Below are 22465 nucleotides of genomic sequence, written 5' to 3' on the forward strand. Positions count from 1 at the left end.
GAATTTTGTCAAAGTCTTTCTCTGTATCTGTTGAGATAATCATATGGTTTTTATTTTTCAATTTGTTAATGTGGTGTATTACATTGATTGATTTGTGGATATTAAAGAATCCTTGCATCCCTGGGATAAAGCCAACTTGGTCATGATGTATCATCCGTTTAATGTGTTGTTGGATTCTGATTGCTAGAATTTTATTAAGAATTTTTTCATCTATGTTCATCAGTGATATTGGCCTGTAGTTTTACTTATTTGTGGCATCTATGTCAGGTTTTGGTATTAGGGTGATGGTGGCCTCATAGAATGAGTTTGGAAGTTTACCTTCCTCTGCAATTTTCTGGAAGAGTTTGAGCAGGATAGGTGTTAGCTCTTCTCTAAATTTTTGGTAGAATTCAGCTGTGAAGCCGTCTGGACCTGGGCTTTTGTTTGCTGGAAGATTTCTGATTACAGTTTCAATTTCCATGCTTGGGATGGGGCTATTAAGATTTTCTATTTCTTCCTGGTTCAGTTTTGGAAAGTTTTACTTGTCTAAGAATTTGACCATTTCTTCGAAGTTGTCCATTTTATTGGCATGTAATTGCTGATAGTAGTCTCTTATGATCCTTTGTATTTCTGTGTTGTCTGTATGATCCCTCCATTTCCATTTCTAGTTTTATTGATTTGATTTTTCTCCCTGTTTCTTGATGAGTCTGGCTAATAGTTTGCCAATTTTATTTATCCTTTCAAAGAACCAGCTTTTGGCTTTGTTGATTTCAGCTATAGTCTCTTTTGTTTCTTTTGCATTTATTTCTGCCTTAATTTTAAAGACTTCTTTCCTTCTACTAACCTTGAGGTTCTTCATTTCTTCCTTTTCTAGTTGATTTAGTTGTAGAGTTAGGTTATTTATTTGACTTTTTTCTTGTTTCTTGAAGTATGCCTCTATTGCTATGAACCTTCCCCTTAGCACTGCTTTTACAGTGTCCTACAGGTTTTGGGTTGTTGTGTTTTCATTTTCATTCGTTTCTATGCATATTTTGATTTCTTTTTTGATTTCTTCTGTGATTTGTTGGTTATTCAGCAGCGTATTGTTCAGCCTCCATATGTTGGAATTTTTAATAGTTTTTCTCCTGTAATTGAGATCTACCCTTACTGCATTGTGATCAGAAAAGATGCTTGGAATGATTTCAATTTTTTGAATTTACCAAGGCTAGATTTGTGGCCCAGGATGTGATTTATCCTGGAGAAGGTTCTGTGTGCACTTGAGAAAAAAGTGAAATTCATTATTTTGAGATGAAATGTCCTATAGATATCAATTAGGTCTAACTGGTCTATTTTATCATTTAAAGTTTGTGTTTTCCTGTTAATTTTCTGTTTAGTTGATCAATCCATATGTGTGTTGGGGTATTAAAGTCTCCCACTATTATTGTGTTATTGTTAATTTCCCCTTTCATACTTGTTAGCATTTGTCTTACATATTGTGGTGCTCCTATATTGGGTGCCTATATATTTATAATTTTTATATCTTCTTCTTGGATTGATCCTTTGATCATTATGTAGTGTCCTTCTTTGTCTCTTTTCACAACCTTTGTTTTAAACTCTGTTTTATCTGATATGAGTATTGCTAATCCTGCTTTCTTTTGGTCTCTATTTGCATGGAATATCTTTTTCCAGCCCTTCACTTTCAGTCTGTATGAGTCCCTTGTTTTGAGGTGGGTCTCTTGTAGATGACATATATTGGGGTCTTGTTTTTGTATCCATTCAGCCAGTGTTTGTCTTTTGATTGGGGCATTCAACCCATTTACGTTTAAGGTAATTATTGATAAGTATGATCTCGTTGCCATTTACTTTATTGTTTTGGGTTCAAGTTTATACACCCTTTTTGTGTTTCCTGTCTAGAGAAGATCCTTTAGCATTTGTTGGAGAGCTGGTTTTGTGATGCTGAATTCTCTCAGCTATGGCTTGTCTGTAAAGCTTTTGATTTCTCCTTCATATTTGAATGAGATCCTTTCTGGGTATAGTAATCTGGGCTGTAGGTTATTTTCTTTCATCACTTTAAGTATGTCTTGCCATTCCCTCCTGGCTTGAAGAGTTTCTACTGAAAGATCAGTTGTTATCCTTATGGGAATCCTCTTGTGTGTTATTTGTTTTTTCCCTTGCTGCTTTTAATATTTGTTCTTTGTGTTTGATCTTTATTAATTTGATTAATATGTGTCTTCGGGTGTTTCACCTTGGGTTTATCCTGTTTGGGACTCTCTGGGTTTCTTGGACTTGGGTAATTATTTCCTTCCCCATTTTAGGGAAGTTTTCAAGTATTGTCTCCTAACTATTTTCTTATGCTCTTTCTTTTTGTCTTATTCTTCTGGGACTCCTATGATTCTAATGTTGGGGCATCTAACATTGTCCCAGAGGTCTCTGATATTGTCCTCATTTCTTTTAATTCATTTCTCTTTTTTTCCTCTCTGATTCATTTATTTCTACCATTCTATCTTCTACCTCACTAATCCTATCTTCTGCCTCCATTATTCTACTATTTGTTCCCTCCAGAGTGTTTTTGATCTCATTTATTGCATTATTTATTGTATATTGACTCTTTTTATTTCTTCTAGGTCCTTGTTAAACCTTTCTTGCATATTTTCAGTCCTTGTCTCCAGGCTATTTATCTGTGATTCCATTTTGTTTTCAAGATTTTGGATCATTTTCACTATCATTATTCTCAATTCTTTATCAGGTAGATTCCCTATCTCTTCCTCTTTTGTTTGGTTTGCTGGGCATTTATCCTGTTCCTTTACCTGCTGGGTATTCCTCTGTCTCTTCATCTTCTTTATAGTGCTGTGTTTGGGGTGGCCTTTCCATATTCTGGCAGTTTGTGGAGTTCTCTTTATTGTAGAGTTTCCTCGCTGTGGGTGGGGGTTGTATGGGTGGCTTGTCAAGGTTACCTGTTTAGGGAAGCTTGTGTCAGTGTTCTGGTGGGTGGAGCTGGATTTCTTCTCTCTGAAGTGCAATGAAGTGTCCAGTAATGAGTTATGAGATGTCAATGGGTTTGGAGTGACTTTGGGCAGCCTGTATATTGAAGCTCAGGTCTGTGTTCCTGTGTTGCTGGAGAATTTGCGTGGTATGTCTTGCTCTGGAACTTTTTGGCCTTGGGTGGTGCTTGGTTTCAGTGTAGGTATGGAGGCATTTGATGAGCTCCTGTCAATTAATGTTCCCTGGAGTCAGGAGTTCTCTGGTGTTCTCAGAATTTGTACTTAAGCCTCCTGCTTCTGGTCTTCAGTCTTATTTTTACAGTAGCCTCAAGACTTCTCCATCTATGCAGCACTGTTGATAAAACATCTAGGTTAAAGATGAAAAGTTTCTCCACAGTGAGGGACACCCAGAGAGGTTCACAGAGTTACATGGAGAACAGAAGAGGGAGGGAGGAGATAGAGATGACCAGGATGAGATGAGGTGGAATCAAAAGAGGAGAGAGCAAGCTAGTCAGTAATCACTTCCTTATGTGCACTCCACCATCTGGACCACTCAGAGATGTTCACGGAGTTACACAGAGAAGAGAAGAGGAAGGAAGGAGACAGAGGTAGCCAGGAGGATAAAGGGGGAATCAAAAGGAGGGAGACATATCCAGCCAGTAATCAGTTCCCTAAGTGTTCTCCACGGTCCAGAACACACAAAGAGATTCACAGAGTTGGGTAGAGAAGAAAAGGGGGAGGGAGGAGATACAGGTGACCTGGTGGAGAAAAGGGAGTGTCCAAAGGGGGAGACAGCAGTCAAGCTAGTAATCTCGCTCCCAAGTTTTTACTTCATTACCCTTTTTTATGGATACTGATGATTGGGTTCTTAAAGGTACAAAATCAATAACAAATACCAAAAAGCAAAGATTAAAACTCTATAGTAGAGGTTGGATTTTAAAAAATACAATATTAAAGGAAAAAAGTCACAAAAATTATTAAAAAATACATATATATGAAGTTTGCTTTAAAAAATAGGGACTCTCTCTCTCTCTTTTTTTTTTTTTGCAAAGTATAGTAGGTTATAAAAATGAGAATGAAAGGAGTAATAGAGGACTTAAAAATAAAACAAAAATTTAAAAAAATTAAAGAATGATAGTAACAATGTATCTAGGATTTTCTCTGGTGGTGTTGTGGGCAGTGTGGGGTCAGTTCATTTTCGAATAGTTCCTTGATCCGGTTTATATTTCTCAAGATCTATAGGCCCCTTCCTATGTAGTCGGTACTAACTACAGGGTTTTAATCTATTGCACCTGTCACTTCCAAGGAGGTTCCCTCTGTTTTAGCTTCTTCTGTTTGCTGGTCTTCAGTGTCTGATTTCTGCCCTGACACAAAGGGGGCGGTGGTGGACACTTTTTTTAGGCTCACTTGTTCGATCATGCTATGGGGAGGGAGGGACGCTGCAAATAAATAACACTGGTGTGTGCTTGCAGTGTCTCAGCCACACTGGGTTTGCCCCTGCTCACGGCATGTGTGCTTTCCCTGTCTACCCTGCTTAGGCTCTAGGTTGCTCTGCTGGGAACTGTCTGAGGCCAGCCCTGGGTTGTATGCATTTCCCAGGTCTAAGCTGCCCAGGTGCAGGTACTTGGCTAGTCCTCAGAGGCACAGCCTCGGTTGGGCCTGCGTTTGTGTCCTTCCCAGGTCCAAGAAGCTCAGGTGACCAGGTGTTTGGCGAGCATGGTCGCTACGACTCATCTCCTCCCCTGTCCCTGCCACTCGGTTTTCTGGGTGTACAACCGGCTGACCTTCTCAGGTGGATGGTGACTGTCCAGAATTCCAAGAAGTCTTGGTTAGCAATGAAGCCTGCTTGCAGTTTGGTACATGATGCCTCTCTGGGGCCGCGATTGCCCCCTTCCAGCTCTGGCTCCCCTCGCCTGCCTGTCACAGGAGGCGGGTGATGGGCTGGTCTGCAGCTGGCTAGCTCTGCTTAGCCCTTTGTTCTGTGAGTGGGCCTGTGGTGTCTTAGGTTAGGGCTTTTCGTGTGGTAGCTGTCCCACAGTCTGGTTTGCTAGCCCAAGTTAGTTCCCTCAGATTGCTCTCGGGACATTCAGGCCTGGTCCTTACTTTAAGTAATGCAGCCCGCGCCTCCCTGCCCAGTCCCCGCTTGCTAGTGGCAGATGCAAGCATCTGGGCTGCTTTTCCTCTGGGAGTTACCATTGGACACATAATCTGTGGGTTTTAATTATTTATTTATTTGTCCTCCCAGTTATGTTGCCCTCTGTGGTTCCAAGGCTCGCCACAGACTTGGCAGTGAGAGTGTTTCCTGGTGTTTGGAAACTTTTCTCTTTTTTAAGACTCCCTTCCTGGGACGGAGCTCTGTCCCTATCTCTTTTGTCTTTCTTTTTATCTTTTATATTTTTTCATACCTCCTTTCAAAGACAATGGGCTGCTTTTCTGGGTGCCTGATGTCCTCTGCCAACATTCAGAAGTTGTTTTGTGGAATTTACTCAGCATTCAAATGTTCTTTTGATGAATTTGTGGGGGGGAAAGTGGTCTCCCCATCTTATTCCTCCACCATCTTCAAATTCTTAGTCCCATGGTGATTTTATAACTTAATTAATCTCTAACTTAACTATATACAGTTACTAGAAAATATATTGAATAAATGTATAAATGAACCAGAACCAAAATTTCTAGGCCATTGTTCCTACCATTGTAGTCCTCAGAAACCAGCATCACAATTACCTGAACTGTTGCTAGAAATACAGATCCCTGGGTCCATCTAAATCAGAATCTCTGAGGGCTTGAGCCATGGAGGTACACACTTAACAAACCTGTGGGTAGTTTCTATGCACACTAAAGTTAAAAAATTTTTTCTATATTCTCAATCTCAGTCTTTCCCACAGTGCCACTGAAGGGTTAAGTCATCAGCTCTAAGGTTTTCTTTTTTATTTCTGTGTTAATATAGGGTGGGAGATTCCATCTCATATGAATCAGTAAGGAACTTGTCTTAAGAAGAAAAATTCTTATTAGGGGAAAGAATTATTTTCTCATTTCTTTGAAGTGTGTATGTATCTACTTATTTAGGCATAAGTATGTGTGTGTCAAATAGAGAGAAAAAGCACTTCCTTCATTGTCACATGAAGAAAGCATTTATATAAATTAGTAAATAACTTCAAGAAGAGATGCCACATTTGTCTGCCTTTTGTACTTATTTTTGCTTCTCCTATCTACACAATCCGTCTTGGTAAATAATGGATGTCCTGTCTTCTTTTGTAGCCTTTTAATTGAAGTCATGGAAATCATCTTAAAAGGTCATCTTGTCCTTCCCTTGACCTAAAAGCCTCAAATATTTAAAATTTTATTTTTAAAAAATTCCCACAATTACAAAATTCTGAAATATCTTAGAAGCTGATTTAATGTCCAACATCCAAAAGCTTCTTTCTTTCTTTCCTTGTTTTGGTATTAAAATTAATTTTTATCTATTTTGTTTTCAACAAAAATGAAAAGAGCTGGTCACCACAATCTGTGGAATAGCTCGTCAGTGAAAACTATTAATAAGGGCCTTTCAACCAGCTCTTCTCTAAACTAAATAATATAAATCTTTCTTATCTTTCTTGGGATTCCCATATTCTAACCCTTCAGTTATTTTTCTTCCTTTATCCTGAAATCTCTTCAGTTCCAAGGTGTGCAACTAGACACAGTAGGATCTCACCAGTGCTGAATATAATAGGAGGATTACCTTGCTGTTCTTATTTACTCTGCTTCAATTTAAGCATCCCATAGAACTCTGAGAGGGGAAGATAAGATGTAAATGAATGTCCCGTGATGCTCATGGTTTTGAATAATTTCATAACACTTTTCATAAAGATATGGATGTTATTCCTAGGAGCTTGGGTAGTTTGTATCATAGGTAATTACTTTCTGCCTATCGATAGTGTTTTAAGTTTAAGTTAGATGAATTATTCCTCACTTCCACTTCTAAAGCCATTATCATAAAAAGTGGTTTCAGCAGAAAAGAACAACTCTGCATTTTAACAGAGGGAAAAGGACCACTTTATACCCATTCTGTAAAGAGTCTAGCATTCTTTAGTGGTATGAAATGATATAGAGTTCTGCTTTCCCAACTTAATAACACAGCCCAACATGTTCTTTATATTTTTTATATTATTATATTAATAATATAAATATAATACTACATTCTATTTATATTATTATCTTGTTTAGCTATCCTAAATCCTAACAGAAATATCTATCTTTATTTACCAATTCTAGTGAAAGTCTAAATAAAAACTAGTTTAAACTAGATTATGAAATTAACAAAGCTGTAAATTGAATTTACAATTGTTTCATCAATGTAACTGAAAATGCAGGAATTTTACTTTCGGTTTTGCTTGTTTTTTTTGTTATCTTGTTCCATATTGGAAATGGCCAATAAAATTATTTATTAATTCTTACATAAAAATATATTGAATACTTCTTATGTCAATGCATGCAATAAGTTTAACTGTTGTCAGAGAAAATCTTAAACAGATTAGCATGGAGTGGTTTTCCATGTGTTCTCTTTCTTATTTTGTACTGAAATAGGTTCTTTTTGCATCTTATTATTCTTTTTTTTTTTTTAAGATGTCTTCAGTGTTATCTCATTCATTTAAACTCCAAGGCTTTCTTCTTTGCATTCCCTCCCATTCAACTCTGAAATTCCAGGTTTTTGTTGTAACTCCCTTGGCTCTGCATGCAATCCAGAGACTTTTGGAGGTAGCAAGGTTTTGTTGTACAGAAGGATAATATCACTAGCACATCCTTATCTCATTTCTCAACTCTTTATCCTCCTTTCTACTCAGCTACATTCTTCCCATGCTCAAGTGGGTTTATGGGAATTTAGGGAAGTTTTACAAAGACATTGAATATTTGAGCTGTATCTTCAAAACACAAATGTCATCTTGCCATACCCTACCTTTAATAGAAACTATTGCTTGTAGGATAAAAATCTATTTCTTTTGTGTGCACTTTTTAATTTGACATCATGTTATGCCAAAATATCCCCCTTTTTAGTCTTCCTGTCTTCCTCCACACACACTCCCAATCTGCTATTTTCCAGTTTATGCCTGTTGTCTGCCTTTTGCTCTTTAATGTATTCTGGTATGAATGAAAAATTCTGTAATCATCCATCTATTGAAGTACAGCTTATACATTTAATGCCTCTGCAAAGCTTGTCTAAGTTTCCAATAGCAGAACACTGTTTCCTCTTTACATTCCTATGGCATTAACAACAACAAAAACAAAATGCTTGCTATAACACTGAATGCTTTTATTAACATTTTATTTAATAATATGTTCTTTACTCTAAAGAATATGCTTTTAGACTCCAGAACAAAAATTCGTTCATTTATTTATTCAATAAATATTTTGCTAAGACATGCTAGAAGTCAGGTACCATTGTGTGAAAGAATGCTGATGAACAAAAGTAACGAAGACTAGGTTTTCATGTTCTGTTTATTATTTCTTTGTTTCTTTCTATTTTTTTTTTTGTATCTCCCTTCCTTCCTTCCTTTGTTCCTTTTTTTTTTTAATTTTAGAGGAGGAGCCTGCAGATAAGTGGACAAAAAAGTTAATTTCAGACTGTGATAAACTTTTCATACCATAAATATGAAAAATGTGTATGAAGCTATTAAAAATAATGTTAGTATAGATAGTCATGGGGGCTTCCCAGGTAGAACTAGTGATAAAAATGCGGGTTCAATCCCTCAGTCAGGAAGATGCACTAGAGGAGAAAATGGCAACCCATTTCAGTATTCATAATGGGAGAATTCGATTGTCAGAGGAACCTGGTAGACTACAGTCCATGGATTTGGAAAGAGTCAGACACAACTGAGTGTCTAAGCACGTACACAGTCATAAGGTCTCTCTTTTTCTGTATTATGAAATAGTGTGTAAGTTCAGTTCAGTCGCTCAGTTGTGTCTGACTCTTTGAGACCCCATGAACCACAGCACGCCAGGACTCCCTGTCCATCACCAACTCCCGGAGTCCACCCAAACCCATGTCCATTGAGTTGGTGATGCCATCCAAACATCTCATCCTTTGTTGTCCCCTTCTCCTCCTGCCCTCAATCTTTCCCAGCATTAGGGTCTTTTCAAATGAGTCAGCTCTTAGCATCAGGTGGCCAAAGTATTGGAGTTTCAGCTTCAACATCAGTATTTCCAATGAACACTCAGGACTGATCTCCTTTAGGATAGACTGGTTGGATCTCCTTGCAGTCCAAGGGACTCTCAAGAGTCTTCTCCAACACCATAGTTAAAAGCATCAACTCTTCAGTGCTCAACTCTCACATCCATACATGACCACCGGAAAAACCATAGCCTTGACTAGATGGACCTTTGTTGGTAAAATACTGTCTCTGCTTTTTAATATGCTGTCTAGGTTGGTCATAACTTTCCTTCCAAAGAGTAAGCATCTTTTAATTTCATGGCTTCCGTCACCATCTGCAGTGAATTTGGAGCCCAGAAAAATACAGTCAGCCACTGTTTCCACTGCTTCCCCTTCTATTTGCCATGAAGTGATAGGACCAGATGCCATGATCTTAGTTTTCTGAATGTTGAGCTTTAAGCCAACTTTTTCTCTCTCCTCTTTCACTTTCATTAAGAGGTTCTTTAGTTCTTCTTCACTTTCTGCCATAAGATTGGTGTTATCTGCATATCTGAGGTTATTGATATTTCTCCCTGCAATCTTGATTCCAACTTGTGCTTCCTCCAGCCCAGCGTTTCTCATGATGTACTCTTCATATATGTTAAATAAGCAGGATGACAATATATAGCCTCAACGTACTCTTTTTCCTATTTGGAACCAGCCTGTTTTTCCATGTCCAGTTCTAACTGTTGCTTCCTGACCTGCATACAGGTGTCTCAAGAGGCAGGTCTGGTGGTGTGGTATGCCCATCTCTTGAAGAATTTTCCACAGTTTATTGTGATCCACACAGTCAAAGGCTTTGGTATAGTCAATAAAGCAGAAGTAGATGTTTTTTTTCTGGAACTCTCTTGCTTTTTCGATGATCCAGCAGATGTTGGCAATTTGATCTCTGGTTCCTCTACCTTTTCTAAAACCAACTGGAACATCTGGAAGATCACGGTTCATGTATTGCTGAAGCCTGGCTTGGAGAATTTTGAGCATTACTTTACTAGCACGTGAGATGAGTGAAATTGTGCAGTAGTTTGAGCATTCTTTGGCATTGCCTTTCTTTGGGATTAGAATGACAACTGACCTTTTCCAGTCCTGTGGCCAGTGCTGAGTTTTCCAAATTTGCTGGCATATTGAGTGCCGCACTTTCATAGTATCATTTTTCAGGATTTGAAATAGCTCAACTGGAATATCATCACCTGCACTAGCTTTTTTTGTTGTTGTTGTTCATAGTGATGCTTCCTAAGACCCACTTGACTTCACATTCCAGGATGTCTGGCTCTAGGTGAGTGTGAGTGATCACACCTTTGTGATTATCTGGGTTATGAAGATCTTTTTTATACAGTCACCTCTTCTTAATACCTTCTGCTTCTGTTAGGTCCATATCATTTCTGTCCATTATTGAGCCCATCTTTCCATGAAATGTTCCTTTGGTATCTTTAACTTTCTTGAAGATATCCCTAGTCTTTCCCATTCCCTTGTTTTCCTCTATTTCTTTCCGTTGATCACTGAGGAAGGCTTTCTTATCTCTCCTTGCTGTTCTTTGGAACTCTGCATCCCAATGGGTATATCTTTCCTTTCCTCCTTTGCTTTTTGCTTCTCTTCTTTTCACAGCTATTTGTAAGGCCTCCCCAAACAGCCATTTTGCTTTTTTGCATTTCTTTTTCTTGGAGATATTCTTGATCCCTGTCTCCCATACAATGTCACGCACCTCCGTCCATATTTCATCAAGCACTCTATCATATGTAGTCCCTTAAATCTATTTCTTATTTCCACTGTATAGTCATAAGGGATTTGATTTAGGTCATACCTGAATTGTGTCTTGGTTTTCCCCACTTTCTTCAATTTAAGTTTGAATTTGACAATAATAGTGTGAAAAGAAATAATGATTTAAATTTTTATGTTGAAGAAAGAGATACATTTAAATGAAGAATAAAATTGGGCAATTTGTGAATATAAATCTTTGTATAGATATATGCAAAATACATTAGACTATAATTTCTTAAAGAAATTATATATATATATATATAGGAACTATTTTTGTTTTTTTAATCCTTGTATGATATTTAATTAGTGTATTTTACACAGATGTTTAATTAAAAATATATATTCCAAATTATACTTTAAAAGTTCACTTGAAAACTGAAACTGTTAGTCACTCAGTTTTGTCCAACTCTTTGCAACCCCATGAGCCTGCCACGCTTTTCTCTCCATGGGATTTCCCAGGCAAGAATAATGGAGTGGGTTGCCCTTTCCTTCTCCAGGGTACCTACCCGAGCCAGGGATTTGAACCTGGGTCTCCTGCATTGTGGGCAGATTCTTTACCATTTGAGCCACCAGGGAAGCCTCTAAAAGTTCACTTATATTTCCTTAAACAATTAAGATATTTTTTAAGAACCTCAAAGATTGAAAATAACTTTTTGTTCATTAGTCTCTTTATAGCGACTTTAAATAATTTTACTTTTTTAAATAAAATGTGTTTGTATCAACTCCAAATAATTTTGTATACTAAATTCTTTTCATTTCTAGAAATGATCATTGAGAGTGTGTTATAATGATTAGTTCTTCACTGGTGGTTCAAATGGTAAAAAATCTGCTTGAAATGCAGTAGACCCAGGTTTGATCCCTGGATTGGGAAGATCCTCTGAAGAAGGCAAAGGCTACCCACTCCCATATGCGTGCATGTAGAATTCCATTGACAGAGAGCCTGGCGGGCCACAGTCTATGTGGTTACAAAGAGTCCAGACATGACTGAGCCACTAACATACTTTTTCTTCACTATCATACTTATCAAGCAAAAAATACAAAATAGTATTCTAAACACAAAGAAAAACTCTGAGTTGCAGAATTCTTTTCTCTCATGAAGTATCAGGCAGATGGTTGAGATCACTGTGGTTCTTGATGAGTGGGAAGTAAGAACAGCTCCACATTGTACTAAGGATAAGTGTCCACAAACAAGTACATTTTTATTGTAAAATTTGGTAGAAGCCCAATATTCCATTTTATAGTGAAGTGTTTGCATCAAGTAGTCCTGGCAGGCGTGAGGCTGTTCCATGCTCTGGCTAACGAGGCATCTTCCAGGCCCCTCCACAAAAGTGGGGTCCATGGCATCTCCTGTCCTGTCTGCCCTCGCACATGGAATCACATTCTCTGGGAACTCACCTCTGGGAAGCTCAGGGAGGCCCTGTTACTGCCTGTTCTTGGCCCTAGTCTCAGACCTTCTCAAGGAACATGTGGGAGAGTGACTAAGTGCACTCAGCTCGTGGCCCCACCAATGAGCTTCCCTCCACCCTGTGTCAAGTAGTCCTCATTTTGAAATTCACTAATGATGCCTGATCCATATCATAGGCTTGGAATTCCTGTAATATTTCATTAGGCTTGTCAACCAGATTTATCCATAAATGAGAATAAATGAGCATGTCAGCATAATTTATTGTGGTAATTTGTGAAACTGCTAATGAGATACTTTCTGAACTCATAAAAGGAAAGAGGTATGTCATTAAATTACACAAAATAATTTTATTTTGTGTAGTATATGAGCTGATATTTTATCAAAAACGACACCCTGATATATCAGTGAACTGAAGATGAACAAACAAATGTTCCAGTGAAGGAGGTCTGATGTTATTTAGAAGTAGCTGAGACAATGTAGACCTGTGGTGGATTCATTTGATATTTGGCAAAACTAATACAATTATGTAAAGTTTAAAAATAAAATAAAATTTAAAAAAAGTGATTATTTTGAATTAATTGGATTTTTTAATGTTTTAGAATGTAAGCAAAGGCAGTGATAACTTTAGTATGCATTACATTTGTACAGAAATTTTATATGAGTTATTTAATTTGCTCATTACAAGAACCATGCACATTATTAATTTGCCCAGTGTTTAAGCTATTGAACCTCAAGGAATTTATGGTAGAGTTAGGAATCAAATTCAGGTATGTTGTTTTGTCACTGATTCTTTTTGTAATACAGTGCTCCTCAGTGGAAAACTTCGACTATCAGATAAACTCTCTGGAAGAGACTTTATCACCAAAATCATGGCAGTAGTATAATAGTAAACAGTATGGGACCTGGTGTTCAAATCCTGGCTTTATTCCATTTTAGTTATGTGACCTCTGGCAAATTTCTGAAGTTCCATCTATAAATCGTTAAAATAATATTGCTCATATGATTGCTTTGAGGACTGATGAAGTAATATCTGCAGTCAATAAGCTACTATCTAACTGTATCAAGTCAATAGTTCTCAAATTCGGGGTTTTAGGACCCGTCTTGAATGTAGAGTAGCTCCTCTCGGCCCTCCTGCGCCCGCGAAGCTACCGCTCCTTGGACATGGGGTTGCTCCTCTCTGCCGCCGCTCCTGGCCTCCGGAGGTGGGTACCTCTTCCCTGCCACCACCCCAGACCTCAGATGTAGGGTAGCTCCTCTCGGCTGCTCCTGTGCCATTGCAGCCTGGCACTCTCAGCCACCGCCCCTGACCTCGGACACTTTATTGACTATGCCAAAGCCTTTGACTGTGTGGATCACAATAAACTGTAGAAAATTCTTCAAGAGATGGGAATACCAGGCCACCTGACCTGCCTCTTGAGAAACCTATATGCAGGTCAGGAAGCAACAGTTAGAACTGGACACAGAACAACAGACTGGTTCCAAATAGGAAAAGGAGTACGTCAAGGCTGTATATTGTCACCCTGCTTATTTAACTTACACACAGAGTACATCATGAGAAATGCTGGGCTGGAAGAAGCACAAACTGGAATCAAGATTGCAGGGAGAAATATCAATAACCTCAAATATGCAGATGACACCACCCTTATGGCAGAAAGTGAAGAGGAACTAAAAAAGCCTCTTGACGAAAGTGAAAGAGGAGAGTGAAAAAGTTGGCTTAAAGCTCAACATTTCAGAAAACGAAGATCATGGCATCGTGTCCCATCACTTCATGGGAAATAAATGGGGAAACAGTGGAAACAGTGTCAGACTTTATTTTGGGGGGCTCCAAAATCACTGCAGATGGTGACTGCAGCCATGAAATTAAAAGACGCTTACTCCTTGGAAGGAGGGTTATGACCAACCTAGATAGCATATTTGGAGAAGAAACAGATTCAGACACGACTGAAGCGACTTAGCAGCAGCAGCAGCTGCAGATAGCATATTGAAAAGCAGAGATATTACTTTGCCAACAAAGGTCCATCTAGTCAAGGCTATGGTTTTTCCAGTGGTCATGTATGGATGTGAGAGTTGGACAGTGAAGAAAGCTGAGCGCTGAAGAATTCATGCCTTTGGAGAAGACTCTTTTGAGAGTCCCTTGGACTTCAAGGAGATCCAACCAGTCCATTCTGAAGGAGATCAGCCCTGGGATTTCTTTGGAAGGAATGATGCTAAAGCTGAAACTCCAGTACTTTGGCCACCTAATGCAAAGAGTTGACTCATTAGAAAAGACACTGATGCTGGGAGGGATTTGGGGCAGGAGGAGAAGGGGATGACAGAGGATGAGATGGCTGGATGGCATCACCGACTCAACGGACATGGGTTTGGGTGGACTCCAGGAGTTGGTGATGGACAGGGAGGCCTGGTGTGCTGCAATTCATGGGGTCGGAAAGAGTCAGACACGACTGAGCGACTTAAATGAACTAAGGACCCTCCTACAAACTTAGAAACTGTTGTGTACTCTAATGAATGTGTATGTGGGCTATAGTTATTAATACTTGCCATAATAGGATTTTAAAATAATTTTCTAATTAACTAAAAATTATAGCAATGTATACTTTATAAGCTAAAATAAATAATATTTTTAAGGAAAAGTAACTATATTTTCCAGACCAAAAATTTAGTTAAAAGAATGGCTTTGTTACATTGTTAAATTTTTGTGAGTTTGTACTCTTTGCCATAATAAAACAGATGAGTTACCATATCTTTTTCTGTATGCAATCTGTTTTGATATGTTGTTTTTGTGGAAGTATATGAAGAGAATCTGCTCATAAATAGATATGTAGTTGGAAAATGGAGAAATACTTTTAAAAGCTTTTCTGATAATTGTGGATATTCTTTGGTAGAACATCAAATCTTGACAAATGATAGTTTTCTAAAGCTTTGTTGCAATGTGGGATTTAAAACTATATCAATGAACTTTTAGAGCTCTTTTACATTAAATCCCATTGATCTGTTATATACTTGGAATGGATCTTTTATGATGCATAGTCTCATAATATCATGCATTGGTCACTTGAAAAATGTTGGTTAACTGATTATGCTGTCTCCCAAATGTTGCCACATTTCATTATGCAACATCCAAAAATCACATTCATGATTTTTGGTGACATTTAATGTCACCACCAATCATATTAGAAAAATCTTTATTTATTGGAAAGTTCCTAAGCCTATCATGATAGATGCAAGTTTTTTATACGTCTTAATTTTGCTTAAAATTCTGAATTTTATTATTAACAAATAATTGTTTTCCTTGAAGTATAAACTTACTGTATTCCTTTCTGTCAAAATTTCTGCCAGATAATCTTCCAGATAATTGTAGATTGTCTGTCAGTTGTTCTTTCAAGTAAAAATTCTTTTCTATGTAAAGCACAACTGCTGCTGCTGCTGCTGTCACTTCAGTAGTTTCCGACTCTGTGCGACGGCTTCCCCATCCCTGGGATTCTCCAGGCAAGAACACTGGAATGGGTTGCCATTTCCTTCTCCAATGCATGAAAGTGAAAAGTGAAAGTGAAGTCGCTCAGTCATGTCCGACTCTTCGAGACCCCATGGACTGCAGCCCACCAGGCTCCTCTGTCCATGGGATTTTCTAGGCAAAAGTACTGGAGTGGGGTGCCATTGCCTTCTCCAAAAGCTCAATTAGTACCACTCAAAAATAATCACACATCTGATTTTCCTGGAGATGACCATCTTACTTTAATATATAGCAGAAATGCGTATATAAATTTTCTATTTTATCACAGGGAGGAGTAAAAAAGACATATTTATGAGTCGTGATTTAGTAAAATTAATCTTTTTGCATTGTGGTTATTCTCAAGTGAATTTGATTTTTTTTTCTTTTATTTTTTAACTGTGTATGATGGTAAAGGATTCAGTTTGGTACCAGTGCCCTGATTTTTAGTGAGACAGTAGCAGTTTTCTCCACCATTGCTTTTGCACCTTCAGTGCAAATGTCAACAAAGTGAAAATGGCAAATGACATTTTAGTATTACAAAAATAGATTTGACTTCATGAACTCAGTGCAAGTGCCTTAGAGACCTCCAAGATCCTTGACCACACTTTGAGAACCACTGTACCAGACATTCATGATAGCTGCTGCTGCTGCTGCTAAGTCGCTTCAGTAGTGTCCGACTCTGTGCGACCCCATAGATGGAAGCCCACCAGGCTCCGCCGTCCCTGGGATTCTCCAGGCAAGAACACTGGAGTGGGTTGCCATTTCCTTCTCCAATGCATGAAAGTGAAAAGTGAAAGTAAAGTCGCTCAGTCGTGTCCGACTCTTAGCGACCCCATGGACTGCAGCCCACCAGGCTCCTCGGTCCATGGGATTTTTCAGGCAAGAGTGCTGGAGTGGGGTGCCACTGCATTCTCCAATTCATGATGGATAGTATTATTATTATGAAAGAAGAGCCAAGGTTTGTGCAAAGAATTAGCAGAGAGGAGAAATATGAATGACATATTCCAATGAGAAATACACCTGGGAGAAGTAAGAGCCAGTTGTACAACTCTCAGTTGTAGAGAGTTCTGTTTTATAAAGAACGGTCTGTATTAAACATTTTTTTTAAAAAGGACCTAAATTTTTATTTGTTTTTTTACAATTTATCAGGATGTCTCCATGAAGCACAGAGGAATAATTTTATTAAAAAAATGGACAGCAGTGTCAAGTGGATTTAGGACATATAACTATATATTCCACTCAGTGTTGATGGGTTTGAGTTGTTCACTATTGTTCAAGTGTAATCTTTCTGTGTGGATAGTTTTGTTAGACTAGAGGTACATGCCTTTATACAATGTGTATCCTCCATGTAACTCAGTCTAAAAGACAAAATATTATATATACTTACTTAACAATTATTTGCTACTACACAAGACATATTTTATAGTTAAACTTGGTGTATATTTCCATAACATAGACCCCAAAAGTGTGGTTGTATCCTTAGTAGATGTAATATTTGGAAATTATATCGAGATGGCATTTATTTTATATGCTTCTAATAGAAAAGTATTATCTGAATCCTTCTGTATGGTCTCATTTGCAATATTTATCTGGAAAGGAAAATTCACTAAGGTATTCATATCTATTAGGTTCATTGTACTAGAACCATTCTTAAAATTCAGAATAGGCTTGTTTATATAAAACTTTGTATTTTGCAGTAAACTTTTTGATACATCATCCTTTTATTCAATACTATTCAGATCCTCTGAAATCAAAGCTCTTATCTTTAACTTTTCTTCCTAAGTGATCCTCAGGCCACAAAACTGAGAACTGAGAATCAAGCATTTAACAGAAATCTTATGAATTTTTTTTAGTCCTAAAACAAATATACCATACTTACCTTCATTTTATATTAAAAGTGTACAATTTGTCACTCAGCCGTATACAACAAAAATGTTAAAACCTTCCCTCAAACACTTTTTAGTCTGACATGGTCAAATGACATTGTAAAACTATGGTTAAAATGTTTGCAGCTCAGCCTCTGTTTGCCAGCAGAGGTTGCTCTTAGGTTAGTGATTTGAGATTATATGATGTCAAGAATATTAACCAGCTGAATGGAAGCTGCATTATGATGCAATTATGCAGAAGTTATATTTAAATTGAATAATAACTCTATTATTATTGAGTGACTCTTACATGTGTTAATCTACATATTAGCAGAAATCATGCTCTTTACAAAGATACCTCTGAGGCAGAGCAGAAAGTGACATTCTTGAAATGAAAACTGTTTATTGGCTTGCCAGTCACTAAGAATTGCTGATTTAGAAAAATCAGAAAAAAAATTATGTATTATCAAGATAGGTTTATAAAATCATAGCATACTCTAATCATAGCATTTTTTTTAAAAAAACATGCAAATGTGTGCACATCTGTTTAAATAAATATAAAGTGAAAGTGAAAGTTGCTGAGTCACGTCCAACTCTTTGTGACCCCATAGACTATACAGTCCATGGAATTCTCCAGGCCAGAATACTGGAATGGGTAGCCTTTCCCTTCTCGAGGGGATCTTCCCAAATCAGGGATAGAACCCAGGTCTCCCCAGGCCAGAACGCTGGAATGGGTAACCTTTCCCTTCTGCATTTGATCTTCCCAACCAGGTATAGAACCCAGGTTTCCTGCATTGCAGACAGATTCTTTATCAGCTGAGCCACAAGAGAAGCCCAAGAATACTGGAGTGGTTGGTCTATCCCTCCTCTGGTGGATCTTCCCCATTCAGGAATCAAACCAGGGTCGCCTGCATTACAGGTGGATTCTTTACCAACTGAGCTATCAGGGGAGCCCAATAAATATAATAGTGCTGGTAATTGCACATACATGAGAAAAACATTTTGTTATAAATTTTAAATTTAAAAAATTACCTGGTGATAAGCTAAATGGATAAAACTAAGCAGTTATGCATATACTATTTTATTTTTTGCATAGGTCCATAAATGTGCCAAGTTCATTTCACAAAGAACAGTTGTAGAGTTTGAATTCCCTTGTGGTAATTCAGATATATAAAATTAATTAAATCCAATGCTTCATTATAATGGTACTTTAAAAATCTATTTAATTTTAGAAGTTTTAACATGTCAGAGAAAATTATGAAGTATAACTTTTATCTTTACTGTTAAAATACTGGAGCATTAAGGAAATAAAAAGTCCTTATAGTAATATGATATATTCTTTTGAAAATATGCATTTGAAACCAAGAAGCATTTGAAATACCACTTTAAATCACCTAACTAGTAATAATAGATTATTTATAACAATGATCTATTTTGGGTTGAGCAAACTTTTCCTATAAAGAACCGGGTAGTAAATAATTTAGGTCTTGTAAGCTATATGGTCTCTATCATAACTGTTTAAGTGTATGGTAGAATAAAAGCAGCCATAGACCATACATAAAGGAATGGCTCTATTTTGTTTAAATAAAACTTTATATACAAAACAGCTGGTGGAGCAGATATGGTTTGTGGACAGAAGTTTGCCAATCCTTGGTCTATATCAAAATATTATAGAAAAACAAATAAAATTATTTTTATTAATAAACTTTTATTTTAACACCACTTATTTCACAGCATTTGTTGAGGACGTGATATTTATTGTTCTACTTTATGTACAGTTAGATGTATATGTTCCATTATCAGTGATTTTACACCTGATACCATAAATTATATACTTTATATATGTATATATATTTTTTTATTCCAGTATTACTACTTTTTATACGTAAAAATTATAAACAAAATTTAAGTTTAGAGTTTCACTCTGGGGAAAATTTTGTATATGTCTTCTAGTTAAAACTACTAGAAATTTTACAGCCTTTTTTTTTCTTTTTTTCCAATAGTTTTTCTCAAATATTTATCCCAGCTTATTTTTGCTACTTTATGGTAATATATTTAAAATACATTAATATTTAACTCAAATTAGTTTTATATTACTGAAAATAATAGAATTTCAGTAATAAGATATTCTATAAGTAAGGTATTTTCATGCTTGCTTTCTTGAGTATCTTGCAAAGAGGAAATAGACTCTTGGAAAACTTGGTTTATTTGTTTAGTCAGTCTATCAAATAATCATTATTACTTTAAACATATAACTACTATGTTGCCATATTCATTGGTATTAAAGATATAAATAAAACAGAAGTCTACATATACATTTTAAATACTTTTCAATATTGAAATATTGAAACACTATATTCCAAAAGATATTTCTTAAATCTAATATATGGATATATTTTAATGAACATTTTAGAGCCAACAAAATTAAAAGATAATCTTCTGTAATATTTGTTATTAATATGTATCATGTAAAAATTTTATAATTCTTATAGAGTAATTGTTTATTTATAACTTAATATATGTTAAAATATTTACTTTTCTGTCATAAATATTAGCTCACAACAAAAATTTTAATCTTGAACTTTTAATTTCAGGTAATTTCAGTTAACCGTGCATCTGAGCAATATAAATGTAATTTCTTTTAATTCAAATTTAACTTGGAAAACTTCCCCTTAGTAAACTAAATGATTTTTTTTTCCAAACCATTAAAATGATTTACATACATATCCTAAAATATTTCATTTACTTAAAACATAAATATATTTTCCTATGAGGCTTTAATATTGACATTAATATGAGTGTTTTCCATTAGGAAAAATAAAGATATAATTAATTTATAAAGTGTTTTTGTGCTTTCATTCTTTAGTGGAGAAAACAATGTCACAAATAATTTAGAAGAAAATTTACATTATAATCAACTTTTCTGCCAAGAAATTAAAATAAAATATTTAAACTTTAGCTTCCTGATATGCATTCAGGATATGCATAAATGATATGCATAAATATGCAAATATAGGTAATTTAAATCAAGAACCCAACAAATATACATGTTAACATAAGACATTTTAAATACCACACCTTGATTTCAAACTATGCATACTTAAGTACATGTGTCTTGTTTCTATTGAAATAAAGCATTAGTTTTGGTCACAATCAAGCCTTACCAAGAATATACATTGTGTTTGCATCTGTTGGAGCTGTCAGTGGTTGTATGTTACCATGTTTATAATAAAGAAGAATAATATGGAGCAAACTTGAGCCTAGAGCTAAACTTCCTTTATAATTGAGCATATTTAGCTGTATACTGTATGGTTAGGTCCACATCTCCAGACAGTACTCACTACTTAAAAGCCCATCTTAAAATAAAGGTGGACTTTGTATTTGGATCTTCAATTTACTCTCACAAAAATTTAACTCTACAGTCACTTTAATCTGTAAAGTATTACATCCAAGCAATATGACTAGACCAGCTTTCTAAACTATGTTTTATGTACAATATTTTATTGAACTGTTAACTAGTGAGATAATTTTTTAAATAAATAAAAAGAGAAATTAAAAAAAAGTGAGAAAGAGACAGAAATCAGTTGTTAGATTTAAAAGTAAAATAGTTATTAGGATATTAGGGCTTGACGGCAGAAGATCTATCATAGTCACAGCTGCCATAATGTATCTTAAATTCAGGGCTTGACACAATAGATATACAATGAACATTTTTTAAATAAACAAATGATTGAGCAATGTAGAATGTTGATCCTCCAAATCTTTATAGACATTTCTTGTTATTTTTTAAATAAACAAATAGTGGATATTACATGCTGGTAGTTTTCTAAGCCTTTTATAAAAATTGATTTATTTAATCTTACTCAAAATTTTATTAAGTAGGTACCAGTATTATCCCTATTTAATGATGAAAAGATTGGTTAATTTGCCCAAGATCAAAGTTAGATAGACTCTGGGGCAGGTCTAATTCTACCTCACATAAATGATCTTGAACTATGTGCCATTTCATTTTTATCAAATGTACAGCTAAAATTGTGAGTATATATGCTTATATATGTATGTGTGGCAGGAAGGGAGGTGGTGTTTAAAAGCTATGGCCTCTTCCTATATCTCAATACCAGTGTTGTCATTTTTTTTCCCCCTTTTCTGTAGTTTTATACTCCTGGAGTATACACTATTTGGATTGGATAGTGCATACCACAGAGAATAGTCTCATAGTGAGCATTTTAGTCTCAGGGGGTGAAAAATGGAGAAAGATTGTTAAAAATTGATCTCCCACTTTAGGTTCTTCCCAGATGAAGCACACCTCCCTTTTACTGTTCTTTCTCCTTTCCAATGTGATTCTATTTTCTGAAATTCAGTATTACATTTATTATAAAGAGGTTGTTGGGATGCATCACATCTTTTACCATCTCTTAAAGAGAGATGTTCCTGTCCTAAGTGACAACAAATCTATTGCTTTCATCAAGCAATTAATATGTTTGTATTTTGTAGACATTTTATTTTTTTAATTTTTTAAAATTTTATTTTATTTTTAAATTTTACAATATTGTATTGGTTTTGCCAAATATCAAAATGAATCCACCACAGGTATACATGTGTTCACCATCCTGAACCCTCCTCCCTCCTCTCTCCCCACACCATCCCTCTGGGTCGTCCCAGTGCACCAGCCCCAAGGATCCAGTATCCTGCATCAAACCTGGACTGGCGACTCGTTTCATATATGATATTATACGTATTTCAATGCCATTCTCCCAAATCATCCCACCCTCTCCCTCTCCCATAGAGTCCAAAAGACTGTTCTATACATCAGTGTCTCTTTTGCTGTCTTGTATACAGGGTTTT

This window comes from Bison bison, unplaced genomic scaffold (genome assembly GCF_000754665.1).
Source record: "Bison bison bison isolate TAMUID 2011002044 unplaced genomic scaffold, Bison_UMD1.0 scf7180017864149, whole genome shotgun sequence".
NCBI lineage: Eukaryota > Metazoa > Chordata > Mammalia > Artiodactyla > Bovidae > Bison > Bison bison.